General features: G+C 39.4%; 1 pseudogene; it reads left to right on the forward strand.

Annotated features, from left to right (window-relative positions):
• Positions 1-3,107: 3,107 nt before the first annotated feature.
• Positions 3,108-4,036, forward strand: LOC136174152 (olfactory receptor 5I1-like; annotated as a pseudogene).
• The last annotated feature ends 12,016 nt before the right edge of the window (positions 4,037-16,052 follow it).

Below are 16,052 nucleotides of genomic sequence, written 5' to 3' on the forward strand. Positions count from 1 at the left end.
GAGGACAAGGCTTTGCAACTGAACAACAGCAAACCTTAAACAAACCTCACCATTGCTGGACTCTGATTAGGAATCAGAATTAAACACTGTGCTTATTAGATATCATTTATTTTTAAAGAATGGAAGAAGGTATATATTAATTAAAGGTGAACTGATTTTTATATTATATTATTTGTCCTGTCTTATGGTAATGCATTGATACCAACAACTGTCAGTACACACGTGAAAGGATTCAGGCAGATAAGAGGGCTGACTTTAAGGGAGAAGGGAAAAAAATGCTTTAAAAAATAGTGATATTACTCAGCCATTAAAAACAATGAAATAATGGCATTTGCAGCAGCATGGATGGACCTAGAGTGTCGTACTGAGTGAAGTAATTCAGACAGAGAAGGAGAAATATCATAGGATTTATTTGTATGCAAAATCTAAAAGGATTAATGCAAATGAACTTATAAAAAAGAGAAAGAGATGTACAGACTTAGAGAAGGAAATTATGGTTACCAGTGGAAAAGAGTAGGGGGAAGGAGAATGGGATTCGGGGTTGAACATGTACACAGTGCTGTATTTAAAATGGATAATCAGCGAGGACCTACTGGCTAGCCCAGGGAACTCTGTGCAATGCAGTGTGGCTGCCTAGATGGGGGGAGAGTGTGAGGGGGATGGATACGTGCGTGTGTATGGCTGAGTCCTTCTCTATTCACCTGAAACTACCAAACATTGTTTGTTAATCAGATATACTGCAATACAAAATGAAAAGCTTAAAGAAATTAAAAGGAAAAAAGAAAAAGTGACTAAGGGCTTCCCTGGCAGGTGAGCACATTGAGTTTTGGGGAAATAATTATACTATTTACAGTAATCTTCTAAGCTCCACCATTTCTAACATGTCCATTTCGGGGACGGTAGTGTTTATTGAAGAATGTCCAGTGTACGGAATTTACAAACTCTAGACCTGATCTTTGATTGCAAAGCTATGTAGTCCTGGACTATTCACTGGACTGAAATCATCAGTTCCTTCTCAATAAAACTGAGAGATGATCAGCCCTGTTTAAAGAACTGTGAGAATTAAATTAGATGAGAAAGTTTACTTTGAAAATTATAAGACACAAATAAATGTATTAATATCAAATAAACACATTTACCCAGAATTTATCTAATCTACCTAGAAACAGAACAGATGCAGAAAAATAGGTGTTGAGCAATGCAGAATCTACAATTATTATCATGTCTATAGTTCATTTTCTGCACCCAAAAAATTGCTTCACAGATAGCTGTGTTGTGCTTATTAACTCTAAATGTATACACAGTGTTAATAAAGACATTTAGTTTTGTTAAGAACTTGGAACAAATTGAGAATAGGATGGATGGTTAAGATTTAGGTCATGTGCTTAGGTTATGTTCTGAGACAGAGAATATGAGATGAAAATGAAAATGTATTCAAATCTGAAGTTGTTTAAATACTGAGTTTGTAGAAGCTATGAATAATGTAAATTGTTAAAGAAAAATATATATGTGTATATAACATATATGCACACATACTTAACTTTTCTTTAACTTTTATAGGCAGGAGACAGTGAGTACAGGGAGGACGGCATGCTGCAGTCCCTGGAGTCCTAAAGAAACGACACTATTTAGCCCCTAAAAAATGACAGTGCGTATAGCATGTATAGGCACCAAAGATTTTACTTACTTTATTCAATACACAACATGTTATAATGTACACAATATAACTCAAAGAACCACAATATTGGAAATCAGGAATTCACAGATAAACTGACAGATAGATGCAAAGCTGGATTGTTACCATCAGCAGGGACAGAAATCAGTCATCTCCATCCTGGGCAGAATGTGCCTGTCTATAGACAAGCGTCACTTGCATTGCTAGGGGTTACCTACAATTACAGAGCTGTGGACTAAAGCAATGACAAGGAAATGCAGAGATAACATGGAGAGGTGGGTAGGTGAGAATTTATAACATATTTTATAATTTTAATCAAAGGGGCCATCCAATATTCCTGAACATTATTACTGCATTGCCTAGATGAATTTAATAAATATGCAAGCATTTGGATTTCTCTAGTTCTATTTCATAGCTTGGATTTCAGATAACATAAAGCAGATGTGTGGATTTCCTCAGAATTACTTTGTGGCCAACTGCAGAGCAGTGAATGAACACGATGGTGAAGACAGTGAGCCTAGAAGGAAATTAGCACAACTTGGTGAGGAAGGCACTGTCCTTTTCATTTTCTAGGTGGTGAAGCTGAAACTCTGTGATTACTCGGCCTGCCCAAGACTTTACAGCTGCTAAGTGGCAGAGTTATGGTTCAGCTACTTACATAACTCATTCTGATCTTACCTCCTTCTATTTATCAGTGGGTTTCAAGAAATTTTAACTCATTTCTTTAGTCATCAGAGGGAAATTCTCAGCTCAAGGTGAGAAATAAAGAACTTCTACTCCTCTACATATACAATGCTTCAAGAAACAGAAATGTATCTATCTGTTGCATAAATAAAAACACCACAATGGGAAACAGAGGGTAGTTACTCAGTTTGCTATGTAGCAATGTAACTAACCTCAATCACTTGACGTTGATGACAGATGAGAGAGTTGATGAAATTAAGAGAGTCAGAGTTCACCCGCTGGTTTGATGGTGTGTCACTTAATGGGGGTTAAAAAAAAAAAAAAAAATATATATATATATATATATATATATATAGCTTGAAGAAATAGAAGGATAAATAATCAATTCAATTAAATAAACTATCTCAGGGAATTCCCTGGCCATCCAGTGGTTAGGACTCTGTGCTTTCAGTATAAAATAGACAGGTTCCATTTCTCATAGGGAACTAAGGTCCTACAAGCTACATGTCTCTGTCAAACATTAAAGAAAAAAAAGTAATTAACTAATGAAAAAAAAAAAGTATCTCAGTTGAAAAGCTATGCTTATACCAAACTTAACTACTTATGCCTAAGTGTTATGAGGGTGCCCAAGTGGATTTAGAATTACTATCCTAACTACTTTAATTATTTTCCTTTTCGCTACTCTTCAGGTTATTATCATCCCCACCGGTGCCCTGCTGAAATCCCAACCTCCAGGACCACCGCGGAGATGGAGGTGGAGAACGGCACTGTGAAGACACAGCTCTTTCTCTTGGGATTCAGTGAGCACCCAGAACTGCAGAGTGTTCTTTTTGCTGTGTCTGTCTATCTACTCTGTCACCCTGACGGGGCACCTCGGGATGGCTTTACTAACCACAGCCAGTCCCCTTTTGCGCACCCCATGTACTTTTCTCTCCGCAGCTTGTCTTCCGTAGATGCCCGCTACTCCTCAGTCGTTGCCCCAGGCCACCTGTGGACTGAGTTTCTGATGAGAAGACCATTGCTCACAGTGACTGTGCTGCACAGTGTTATTTCGGCTGCTGGTTGGTGGACACAGAGTCTTTTATCTTGACCGTCATGGCTTATGATCGGCACGTAGCCATCTGCAACCCCCTGCTTTACACTGTTATTATGTCCAAGAGGATTTGCCGCCAGCTTGCAACTGGAGCATTTTTAGGGGGCACCATGAGCTCAGTGATTCACACCACTAATACCTTTCACCTGTCTTTCTGCTCCAGTGAAATTAACCATTTCTTCTGTGACATCTCCCGTCTCTTCTCTCTGTCCTGCACTGACACCTACATCCATGATGTTGTACTGGTGGTCTTCGCTAGTTGAGTGGAAGCTCTCTGCCTTCTAACAGTTCTCCTCTCTTATATCCTCATCAGAGCAGCAATTCTTAAAACAGGGTCTGCTGACGGAAGAAGAAAAGGATTCCCCACTTGTGCTTGCCATCTGACCGTGGTCTCTATCTACCATGGTACCCTGATCTTCATTTGTTTGTGTCCCAGTACTGGCCATTCACTGGGTATTGATAAAGTGACCTCTGTGTTCTTTACATTGATTATACCTATGCTGAATCCCCTGATTTACAGTCTAAGGAACAAAGATGTGAAAAATGATTTTAGGAAAATGATTAACAGGAAATTTCTTTCTTAAGAAAGGATGAAAATGAGGCTGACACGTTTTCTACCCTGCTTCTTGACCTTTAGTTTTAACTAATGGAAAACACACTGTAATATGGGTATTCCCTAATTCTACAGGCAATGAGGCCTCAACCACAAACTTGGGCCAGAATCTAATGTTAGAGCCAGGCCCTGTTACGTAACTTTGATTTTTTTTTTTCACAGTCACTCCTTACAGGTGGAAGTTTAAATTAGTCTCCTTTATGGAAGATAACTTGCTAATATTTGAATGAAATATACAATTCACCTGGAATTTGAAAATTAAATATGAAAGTATAATTTAAACCAGTAATTCTACTTCTAGTAATTGAGCCTGCAAAAGTTTACCACTTTCGAAGTATTCATGGCATCAGAGCTTATAGTCAATTCAGTTCAGTTCATTATCTCAGTCATGTACAACTTTTTGCAACTCCATGGACCACAGGACGCCAGGCTTCCCTGTCCATCACCAACTCCCGGAGTTTATTCAAACTCATGTCCATCGAGTCATTGATGCAATCCAGCCATGTCATCCTCTGTCGTCCCCTTCTCCTCCCACCTTCAATCTTTCCTAGCATCAGGGTCTTTTCCAATGAGATAGTTTTTGGTCAGGTGTCCAAAGTGTGGGAGTTTCAGCTTCAGTGTCAGTCCTCCCAATGAATATTTGGGACTGATTTCCTTTAGGTTTGACTAATTGGATTTCCTTGCAGCCCAAAGGACTCTCAGTAGTCTTCTCCAACACCATAGTTCAAAAGCATCAATTATTTGGCGCTCAACTTTCTTTATAGTCCAACTCTCACATCCATACATGACCACTGGATAAACCATAGCTTTGACTGCTGCTGCTGCTAAGTCACTTCAGTCATGTCTGACTCTGCGTGATCCCATAGATTGCAGCCCACCAGGCTCCCCCATCTCTGGGATTCTCCAGGCAAGAACACTGGAGTGGGTTGCCATTTTCTTCTCCAATGCATGAAAGTGAAAATTGAAAGTGAAGTTGCTCAGTCGTGTCCAACTCTTCATGACCCCATGGACTGCAGCCTACCAGGCTCCTCCGTCCATGGAATTTTCCAGGCAAGAGTACCAGAGTGGTTTGCCATTTTCTTCTCCAATAGCTTTGACTAGACAGACCCTTGTTGTCAAAGTAATGTCTCGGCTTTTTCGTATGCTGTCTATGTTGGTCTTAGCTTTTCTTCCAAGGAGCAACCGTCTTTTAATTTCATGGCTGCAGTCACCATCTGCAGTGATTTTGGAGCCCCCAAAAATAAAGTCTCTCACTGCTTCACTTCTCTAATGAGCAGAATTATGGCAGAAAACATTGAAGTATATTAAATTCCAAGCAAAATAGAGTGTCAATAGATTGCCATGAATAACCGACTTTCACCTATATGATGTAAATTTATTATACTATCTAAAGACTATTTTCATCTAAAATTGGCCCATTTTATTAGATCTACTTTGTGGTATAAAAAAGAAAAAAATTAAGCCCATTAAATGGAAGGCCAACAATGGAATCTACTGACTGATCCTGCCTTTCTGAGAATTCGCATGGTTGAATAACAAATTATGGGAAAATTATTTTAGGAATCAATAATAAAAAATTTTGCAATAATGCATAATAACTCTTCTATCTTGAGATTTTGCAAAAGAAGAAGTCTACACTAAAGACTTTGGTGGGTTCTACCCTGTCTGCTTCGATCCTCATCACTATACTCCCCTTCTTACGTCACTTGCATCTCATATATCCACCAATGACTGATTTTAAAATGTCATCATACAACTGCATTGTTATCAACAACAGTGTGTAGAAGGCTGATGTGGGTTTGTGTACTCAGTCACTCAGTTGTGTCCGACTCTTGTGGCACCGAGAACTACATCCTGCCAGGCTCGTCTGTTCATGGACCTCTCCTGGTGAGAATACTGGAGTGGGTTGCCATTTCCTCCTCCAGGGGATCTTCCCCACCGAGGGGCTGAACCCGTGTCTCTGTGTCCCCTGCACTGACAGGCATATTCTCCACCACTGCGCTCTGGGAACCCCGTCAGTGGACTTCTGCTGCAATCACATTCCTGCATCTTGATCTGTCATCCCTGCCCCTGAAATGTGTGTGTGCGCCTAGTTGCTCAGGCGTGTTTGATTCTTTGCAGCCCCGTGGATCCCGCCAGGCCCCTCTATCCATGGAATTCTCTAGGCAAGGATACTGGAGAGACATGCCATTTCCTCTTCCAGGAGATCTTCCAGACCCAGGGATCAAACCCATGTCTTCTGCCTTGCAGGTGGATTCTTTATCTTCTGAGACATCAGAGAAGCTCTGCCACCGAAATACTTAAGTACAAATATGACATAACCATCAAATGGTAGATTTGAGCATATGTCCAGTGTCAAAAATAGAGAGATACATATGGGTCATTGGCTGTATAACTATATTTGTAAAAAAAATAGTGATATGAATGTTCAACAATTCAATAAGCACAAAGTTCTGTGTTAAAGACAAAAACTGCAACTTTTCACCTCCCTGGATATATCTCTCTTTAGAAATGTTCTATGAGCCATTTACCAATATTTATCAATATCAGTAACCTCAGATACACAGATGACACTACCTTTATGGCAGAAAGTGAAGGAGAACTAAACATCATCTTGATGAAAGTGACAGAGGACAGTGAAAAAATTGGCTTAAAGCTCAACAAGAAAACTAAGATCATGGCCCACCCGGTCCCATCACGTCATGCCAAATAGATGGGGAAACAGTGGAAATAGTGGCAGACTTTTTTTTTTTTTTTTGGAGGGGGGTCCAAAATCACTGCAGATGGTGATTGCAGCCATGAAATTGAAAGATGCTTACTCCTTGGAAGGAAAGTTATGACCAAACTAGACAGCATATTAAAAAGCAGAGATATTACTTTGCCAACAAAGTTCCATCTAGTAAAAGCTGTGGTTTCTCCAATGGTCATGTATGGATGTGAGAGTTGGACTGTAAAGAAAGCTGAGTGCCGAAGAATTGATGCTTTTGAACTTTGGTGTTGGAAAAGACTCTTGAGAGTCCCTTGGATTGAAAGGAGATCCAACCAGTCCATCCTAAATGAGATCAGTCCTGGGTTCATTGGAAGGACTGATGTTGAGGCTGAAACTCTAATACTTTAGCCACATGATGAGAAGATCTGACTTATTTGAAAATACAGCACTAGGAAGACCCAGAGGGATCGGGGGGATCGGGATGGGGAGTACACATAAATCCATGGCTGATTCATGTCAATGTATGACAAAAACCACTACAATATTGTAAAGTAATTAGTCTCCAACTAATAAAAAGAGGGGAAAAAAGAAAAAAAAAATACACCGATGCTGGGAAAGATTGAGGGTAGGAGGAGAAGGGGACGACAGAGGAAGAGATGGTTGGATGGCATCACTAACTCACTTGACATGAGTTTGAGTGGACTTAGGGAGTTGGTGATGGACAAGGAAGCCTGGCATCCTGCAGTCCATGGAGTCACAAAGAGTTGGACACATCTGAGCGAATGTACTGAACTGAACTGATGATCAATTTAGCAAAGTTACTCTAACTTTAAAACAAAACTTTTCAATACCACTGAGCCCGTTGTGTAAAAAAGGACTTCAACCAGATTACTTGGAATGTCCTCTCCAGCTCATACACCCTTTGCCTATAATATACGATTGCTGTTTAAATCCTCTTCCACTATAGAAAAGCACTAGAAATTTGGAAAATGTTGGAAAAAAAAAAAAGAAATCATTTCATCTTCGAGGAAAAAAAATTGTACTATTAATGTAAACAATATAAACCTGTGACAGTGGTGGCATGAAGCTTTGGAGAGTATGTGTTTCAGGAAGCCAAAGTCTTTTAATTATGGCTCTTGTGTCACCTCTTATTCAAATTCAGACTCTCATAGAGTCCTCAAAGAAGTGGATATCCAAATTTATTAGCCTGCCAGTAAGTAAAACTTGAATAAAAAGCTAACAGTAAATAAACACAGTATAATAACTCATCTAAAGAATATTTTTGTTGTTCAGTCACTAAGTCATGTCTGATTCTTTATGACCCTATGAACTACAGCACCACGATTCCCCATCCTTCACTATCTTCTGGAGTTTGCTCAAGCTCACATCTATTGAGTCAATGATGCCATCCAACCATCTCATCCTCTGTTGTCCCCTTCTCCTCTTGCCCTCAATCTTTCCAGCATCAGGGTCTTTCCCAATGAGCCAATTCTTTGCATCAGGTGGCCAAATTATTGGAGCTTCAGCTTCAGCACCAGTTCTTCCAGTGAATATTCAGGGTTGATTTCCTTACGGTTGACTAATTTGATCAGATTGATCAAACCAGTCAATCTAAAAACAGCAAGATGCAAGTAATTAACTTAGCAACTGTTGATGAGGATGTGGAACAGCCATGACTTTTACACATTAACTGTAGAATAAAAATTGTTGCTGCACTTTGTAAAACTCTGAAGTGAAGTGAAGTGAAAGTCACTCAGTTGTGTCCAACTCATTGCCACCCCATGGCTATATATTCCATGGGATTCTCCAGGCCAGAATAGAAGAGTGAGTAGCCGTTCCCTTCTCCAGGGGAATCTTCCCAACCCAGGGATCAAACCCAGGTCTCCAGCATGGCAGGAAGATTCTAAATTGTGTCTAATGTAGCTGGACATATACATGCCATATAACTTTAAAATGCCATTCTTTGAATGATACCTGAAAGAAATGAGTGAATATGACCAAAAAAAGAGTTACACAAATATATACTTAATTGCATTATTTGTAATAATCTTTTCAAATGAGCCAGCTCTTCGCATCAGGTGGCCAATGTATTGGAGTTTCAGCTTCAACATCAGTCCTTCCAATGAACAGCCAGGACTGATCTCCTTTAGGATAGACTGGTTGAATCTCCTTGCAGTCCAAGGGGCCCTAAAGAGTCTTCTCCAATGCCACAGTTCAAATGCATCAATACTTCGGTACTCAGCTTTCTTTACAGTCCAATTCTCACATCCATACATGACCACTGGAAAAACCATAGCCTTAGTCAAAGCTAGTCAGAAGGACATTTGTTGGTAAAGTAATGTCTCTGCTTTTTAATATGCTGTCTAGGCAGGAGGAGAAAGGGACAACAGATGATGAGATAGCTGGATGGCATCACCGACATGGTTTGGGTAAACTCCGGGAGTTGGTGATGGACAGGGAGGCCTGGCGTGCTGTGATTCATGGGGTCGCAAAGAGTCAGACACAACTGAGTGACTGAATTGAACTGAACTAAGTTGGTCATAAGTTTCCTTCCAAGGAGTAAGTGTCTTTTACTTTCATGGCTGCAATAATCTGCAGTGATTTTGGAGCCCAAACAAATAAAGTAAGTCACTGTTTCCACTGTTTCCCCATCTATTTGCCATGAAGTGATGGGACCGGATGCCGTGATCTCAGTTTTCTGTTGAGCTTTAAGCCAACTTTTTCATTCTCCTCTTTCACTTTCCACTTTCTCCTCTTTAGTTCTTCTTCACTTCCTGCCATAAGGGTGGTGTCATCTGCATATCTGAGGTTATTGAAATTTCTCCTGATAATCTTGATTCCAGCTTGTGCTTCTTCCAGCCCAGCATTTCTCATGATGTACTCTGCATATAAGTTAAATAAGCAGGGTGACCATATACAGCCTTGACGTATTCCTTTTCCTATTTGGAACCAGTCTGTTGCTCCATGTCCAGTTCTAACTGTTGCTTCCTGACCTGCATACAGGTTTCTCAAGAGGCAGGTCAGGTGGTCTGGTATCCCATCTCTTTCAGAATTTTCCACAGTTTATTGTGATCCACACAGTCAAAGGCTTTGGCATAGTCAATAAAGCAGAAATAGATATTTTTCTGGAACTCTCTTGCTTTTCCAATGATCCAGCAGATGTTGGCAAGTTGATCTGGTTCCTCTGCCTTTTCTAAAACCAGCTTGAACATCTGGAAGTTCACAGTTCATGTATTGCTGGAGCCTGGTTTGGAGAATTTTGAGCATTACTTTACTAGTGTGAGAGAGGTGTGCAATTGTGTGGTAGTTTGAGCATTCTTTGGCATTGCCTTTCTTTGGGTTTGGAATGAAAACTGACCTTTTCCAGCCCTGTGGCCACGGTTGAGTTTTCCAAGTTGGTGGCATATTGAGTACAGCACTTTCAAAGCATCGTCTTTCAGGATTTGAAATAGCTCAACTGGAATTCCATCACCTCCAATAGATTTGTTCGTATGGATGCTTCCTAAGGCCCACTTGACTTCGCATTCCAGGATGTCTGGCTCTAGGTGAGTGATCACACCATCATGATTATCTGGGTCATGAAGATCTTTTTTGTACAGTTCTTCTTTGTATTCTTGCCACCTCTTCTTAATATCTTCTGCTTCTGTTAGGCCCCTACCAGTTCTGTCCTTTATTAAGCTCATATGTGCATGAAATGTTCCCTTGGTATCTCTAATTTTCTTGAAGATATCTCTAGTCTTTCCCATTCTCTTGTTTTCCTCTGTTTCTTTGCATTGATTGCTGAGGATGGCTTTCTTATCTCTCCTTGCTGTTCTTTGGAACTGTGTTTTCAAATGGGTATATCTTTCCTTTTCTCCTTTCTTTTCACTTCCCTTCTTTTCACAGCTATTTGTAAGGCCTCCTCAGACAGCCATTTTGCTTTTTTGCATTTCTTTTTCTTGGGAATGATCTTGATCCCTGTCTCCTGTACAATTTCACAAACCTCCGTCCATAGTTCATCAGGCACTCTGTCTATCAGATCTAATCCCTTAAATCTATTTCTCGCTTCCACTGTATAGTCATAAGGGATTTGATTTAGCTCGTACCTGAATGCTCTAGTGGTTTTCTCCACTTTCTTCAATTTCAATCTGAATTTGGCAATAATGAGTTCATGATCTGAGCAACAGTCAGCTCCCGGTCTTGCTTTTGCTGATTGTATAGAGCTTCTCCATCTTTGGCTGCAAAGAAGATAATCAATCTGATTTCGGTGTTGACCATCTGGTGATGTCCATGTGTAGAGTCTTCTCTTGTGTTGTTGGAAGAGGGTGTTTGCTATGACCAGTGCATTCTCTTGGCAGAACTCTAGTAGCCTTTGCCTTGCTTCATTCTTTACTCCAAGGCCAGATTTGCCTGTTACTCCAGGTGTTTCTTGACTTCTTACTTGTGCATTCAGTTCCCTAAAGTGAAAAGGACATCTTTTTTGGGAGCTAGTTCTAAAAGGTCTTGTAGGTCTTCATAGAACTGGTCAACTTCAGCTTCTTCAGCATTACTGGTCAGGACATAGACTTGGATTACTGTGATATTGAATGGTTTGCCTTGGAGACAGTGAGCTTATATTTAGGAAAAGTACACAACCATGAACATGAATGAACTGCCTTGACATACAAAAGTGTAGGGAAATTTCACAAAAATAATATTGAGTGAAAGAAGTCGGAAATGAAAATATGAAACCTATAGGATTATGCTACAATATTACTCAAAAATATTAAAACTAAAGTATCACTGTGGTGGTGGTTGTTTAGTTACTATGTCTTGTCCAACACTTTGTGACCCCATAGACCCACCAGGCTTCTCTGTCCGTGGGATTTCTTAGGCAAGAATACTGGAATGGCTTGCCATATCCTATTCCACGTGATCTTCCTGGCCTGGGGATAAAAGCCGTTTCTCCTGATTTGCAGGTGAATTCTTTACCACTGAGCCATCAGGGAAGCCCAAGATATCATATTGGATATCAATTTGTAATAGATGTGCGGTGACAGTTTCCGAGACACTAGGTATGTTTTATCTTTGGTGTTCTGAGTTTAGCATCTTATCATTATTGAAAATTTCCTTGTAGTATATACTTTTATAGAAGGACATTTTCTTTATGTGTATCGCACTCTTTAAAAAAATTCAATAAACAAGGTATGTTCACTGACAATTGCTGAATTTTACTTTTTTTAATCTAACAGTTTCTTGTGCAAAATAAGTGCTAATATATTTGTGAAATTGACACAGTGCACTATTTCATAGAGCCTCTCAGTGCATAGTTAATGTTTGTGTTACTAGAAGAGTTGATCTGTTTGTAGAATGGCACAGTCCATAGTCTTTCACAGAGATCTCCTAGTCTTTCTCCCACCAACAGTGGGATATAATGAACCTTGGTTCCCTATCGTGCAGTGAGCTCTGCATCTCAGTACTCCAAGTTTGAGGAACATACAGCTGTGTCCTGAAAAATTAATCTTCCGGGTATTCATTTACTTACACACAATTTTACTATCACCAGGGGCGCTAGAGAAACCCTAAGTATAGATGGTATTTTTTCTCATTTGTTTGTACCTGAGGAATACATTTTCTCCTTGAGACATGTTTTCCAATTATTTAAGGTCTCCATTTTTAATGAGACACAGATCCCTTTGGGAGATACTTTAGTTTATCCAACTTGTAATTGTAACGTATCTACCCAAACTCAGTTTTAAATGGCTAGGTGGGGAAAGATTGAAGGCATGATAGTCTATATGGTCTTGGGGAGCTATTACAAAGTGCACGTCGGGTTCTGGTTGAATAAAATGCAACCTAAGGGATTTTTGAATCCCAGAAGATCAGGAAGGACCTGAGGGAAAATTAATTTGGATAGAAATAGAAGTAGGTAATCAAAGGAAATTCTATATACAGCAAATACGTGCCAGAGAGGTTAATAATGATACTGAAATTCTTCTGTGACATATGTGCATCAGTTTCTTGATTTTAACCAGTGGGAAATTATTAGCAATTAGTTTTGTGGTTTGAGTTTTTTCTCAACAAAATCTCCACAGTAATGCATCTGATATTTGATTATTGGGTTGATCACACCAAGAATGGCAATAGCAAGGGCATTTAAAAGGTATCAAAAATTGTCCCTATGAATCATTTTTCCCAAATTAAAAACGTGCTAATGATATGAAATTTTGCTAGATGAGTTTCTTAGGTTTATAGAAAAACACACACACACACACACACACACACACACAAGAAAAAGCAGGAAACAAGCAAAAAAAAAAAAAAAATAGAAATTTAACCCAAACAAATAAGAGTATAATCTGTGTTCCTGTTAAATACCAAATGAAACTTCAGATAAATCAAAAAATTACGCATAATTGGCATTTTAAATTTTAACCCATTGTTACTTTATTGTCATTTCCCTAATAAGATGCTGAGCAAGCTGTTATATATAACTTTGCTATTTAAATATATTCTTGGTGAGAGTATCTATTCAATCCTTTGTGTAAATTTTACTAATTTGATTTTTATTACTGATGAGAGATTTTCATAAAGTTTGGACACAAGGTCTCTGTCAGATATGTAGATGCATGATTTTCAGACATTTTCCTCACTTTTGAGATATCTATATCTATATATAAATACCATTATTGTTGTTCTGTTGCTAAGTTATGTAGGACTCTTTGCGACCCCATGAGTTGTAGCACGCCAGGCTCTCCTATCCTCCGCTGTCTTCCTGGGTTTGCTAAACTCATGCCCATTGATTTGGTGATGTCTTCCAACAATCTCATACACTGCTGACCCCTTCTCCTCCTGCCCTCAATCTTTCCCAGCATCAAGGTCTTTTCCAGTGAGTTGGCTCTTCACAGCAGATGGCCAAAGAAATGGAGCTTCAGCATCAGCACCAGCCTTTCCAGTGAATATTCAGGGTTGATTTCCTTCAGGATTGGGGTTTGATCCCAGTCTTCTCCAGCACCACACTTTGAAAGCACCGATTCTTCATCCCTCAGTCTTCTTTCTGGTACCACTCTCCCAACCTTACGTGACTACTAGGAAAACCATGCCTTTAGCTGTTTGATTCTTTGTCAGCAAAGTGTTATCTCTGCTTTTTAATACACTCTCTAGGTTTGTCATAGCTTTCCTCCCAAGGAGCAAGTATCTTTAAATTTCAATGTCCATAGTGATTTTGGAGCCCAAGAAAAATAAAATCTATCATTGCTTCCACTTTTTCCCCCTCTATTTGCCATGAAGTCGTGTGATCAGATACCATGATCTTTGTTTTTTGAATGTTGAGTTTTAAGTGATCGTTTTCACTCTCTTCTTTCACCTTCATCAAGAGATTCTTTAGTTCCTCTTCATTTCTGTCATTAGGGTGGTACCATCTGCATATCTGAGGTTTTTGGTATTTCTTAAGGCAATCTTGATTCCAGCTTGGGCTTCATCCAGTCTGGAATTTAGCATAATGTACTCTGCATATACAAGTTAAATAAACATGGTGACAATATACAACCTTGATGTACTCCTTTCCCAATTTTGAACCAGTCCATTGTTCCAAGTCTGATCCTGACTGTTGTTTCTTGACTGCATACAGGTTTATCAGGAGGCAGGTAATGTGGTATGGTATTTTCATCTTTTTAAGAATTTCCTACAGTTCATTGTGATCCACACTGTCAAAGGTTTTTACATAGTGAATGAAGTAGAAGTAGATATTTTTCTGAAATTCTCTTGCTTTTTTTTCTATGATCCAACTGATGTTGGCAATTTGATTTCTGGCTCCTCTGCCCTTTCTAAATCCAGCTTGTACATCTGGAAGTTCTCAGTTCATGTCTATTGAAAGTGAAAGTGAAGTCACTCAGTCGTGTCCGACTCTGCGACTCCATGGACTGTCACCTACCAGGCTTCTTCATCCATGGAATTTTCCAGGTAAGAACACTGGAGTGGGTTGCCATTTCCTTCTCCAGGGGATTTTCCCGACCCAGGGATCAGACCTGGGTCTCCCACATTGCAGGCAGATGCTTTACCATCTGTTGAAGCCTAGCTTAAAAGATTTTGAGCATTTCCTTGCAAGCTTGTATAATGAACATAATTGCATGGTAGTCTGAGCATTCTTTGTCATTGCCATTCTTACAGGTTGGAATGAAATCTGACCTTTTCTAGTCTTGTGACCACGTGTGAGTTATCCAAGTTTGCTGGCATATTGAGTGCAGCATTTTAACAGCATCGTTTTTAAGATTTGAAATAATTCAGCTGGAATTCCACTCCCTCCACTAGCTTTGTTCCTAGTAGTCCTTTCCAAGGTCCACTTGACTTCACACTATAGGATGTCTGGCTCTAAGTCTGTGATGACAGCATCGTGGTTATCCAGATCATTAAGACATTTTTGTACAATTAAGCTGTATCTGTAGGAAAAACTTCAAAACAAGTAAAGTGCTATTTTTCACTTATTTTCCCAGGTGACTCAGTGCTAAAGAATCTGCCAGCCAATGTAGGAGACACAAGAGACACAGGTTCCATCCAAGATTTGGGAAGATTGACTGGAGGAAGAAATGGCAACCCAATTTCAGTATTCTTGCTGGGAAAATTCCATGGACAGAGGAGCCTGGCAGATTGTGGTCCAAGGGGGTGCAAAGAGTTGGACATGATTGAGCAACTGAGCATGGCACATTATTTTCTACATTAATAGTCATAAATGCTTAATGGCAAATATTTAGAAAGTACCACCTTTTCAAATCCTTGTGCCATGAAGTTTAGAAAATACAAAATAAACACTGCTCTAATTTCTGAGGCCTTAAATTTAGCACAGAGATTCTTACATAAACAAACTAATTTAACTCAGGAAAAAAAATGCATTGTTTACAGAATGTGAGGGAGACATAAAGTTAATGAAATATCCTTTGGTATGTGGTTGGATAATAGGAGTAAGATAATGTTTGGTGTTGATGGCTGCCAATATTGTAGTGTTGACAATAGCATAGCATCATTATGCATGACAGATAAAGAGCAGAAACAGCCCAACATTTATCCAACTGAACAATGGGTCAATATAGTGTGTAATATCCATAAAATAAAATATTATTGTGCCCTCCAATGAAACAGAATTCTGATTCTGACACATGAACAACATGGATGAGCCTTGGTAGTATTTCACTGAAGAAAAAAAGTCTGAGAGAAGAAAAAATACAATACATATGGCATGATTCTGTTTATATGCAAGACTAAGACTAAGACTCTGCACAGAGTCAGAATATAGATTAGTGGTTTCCAGGGCTGGGGTCAGCAG

The sequence above is a fragment of the Muntiacus reevesi genome, chromosome 9 (assembly GCF_963930625.1).
Source record: "Muntiacus reevesi chromosome 9, mMunRee1.1, whole genome shotgun sequence".
NCBI lineage: Eukaryota > Metazoa > Chordata > Mammalia > Artiodactyla > Cervidae > Muntiacus > Muntiacus reevesi.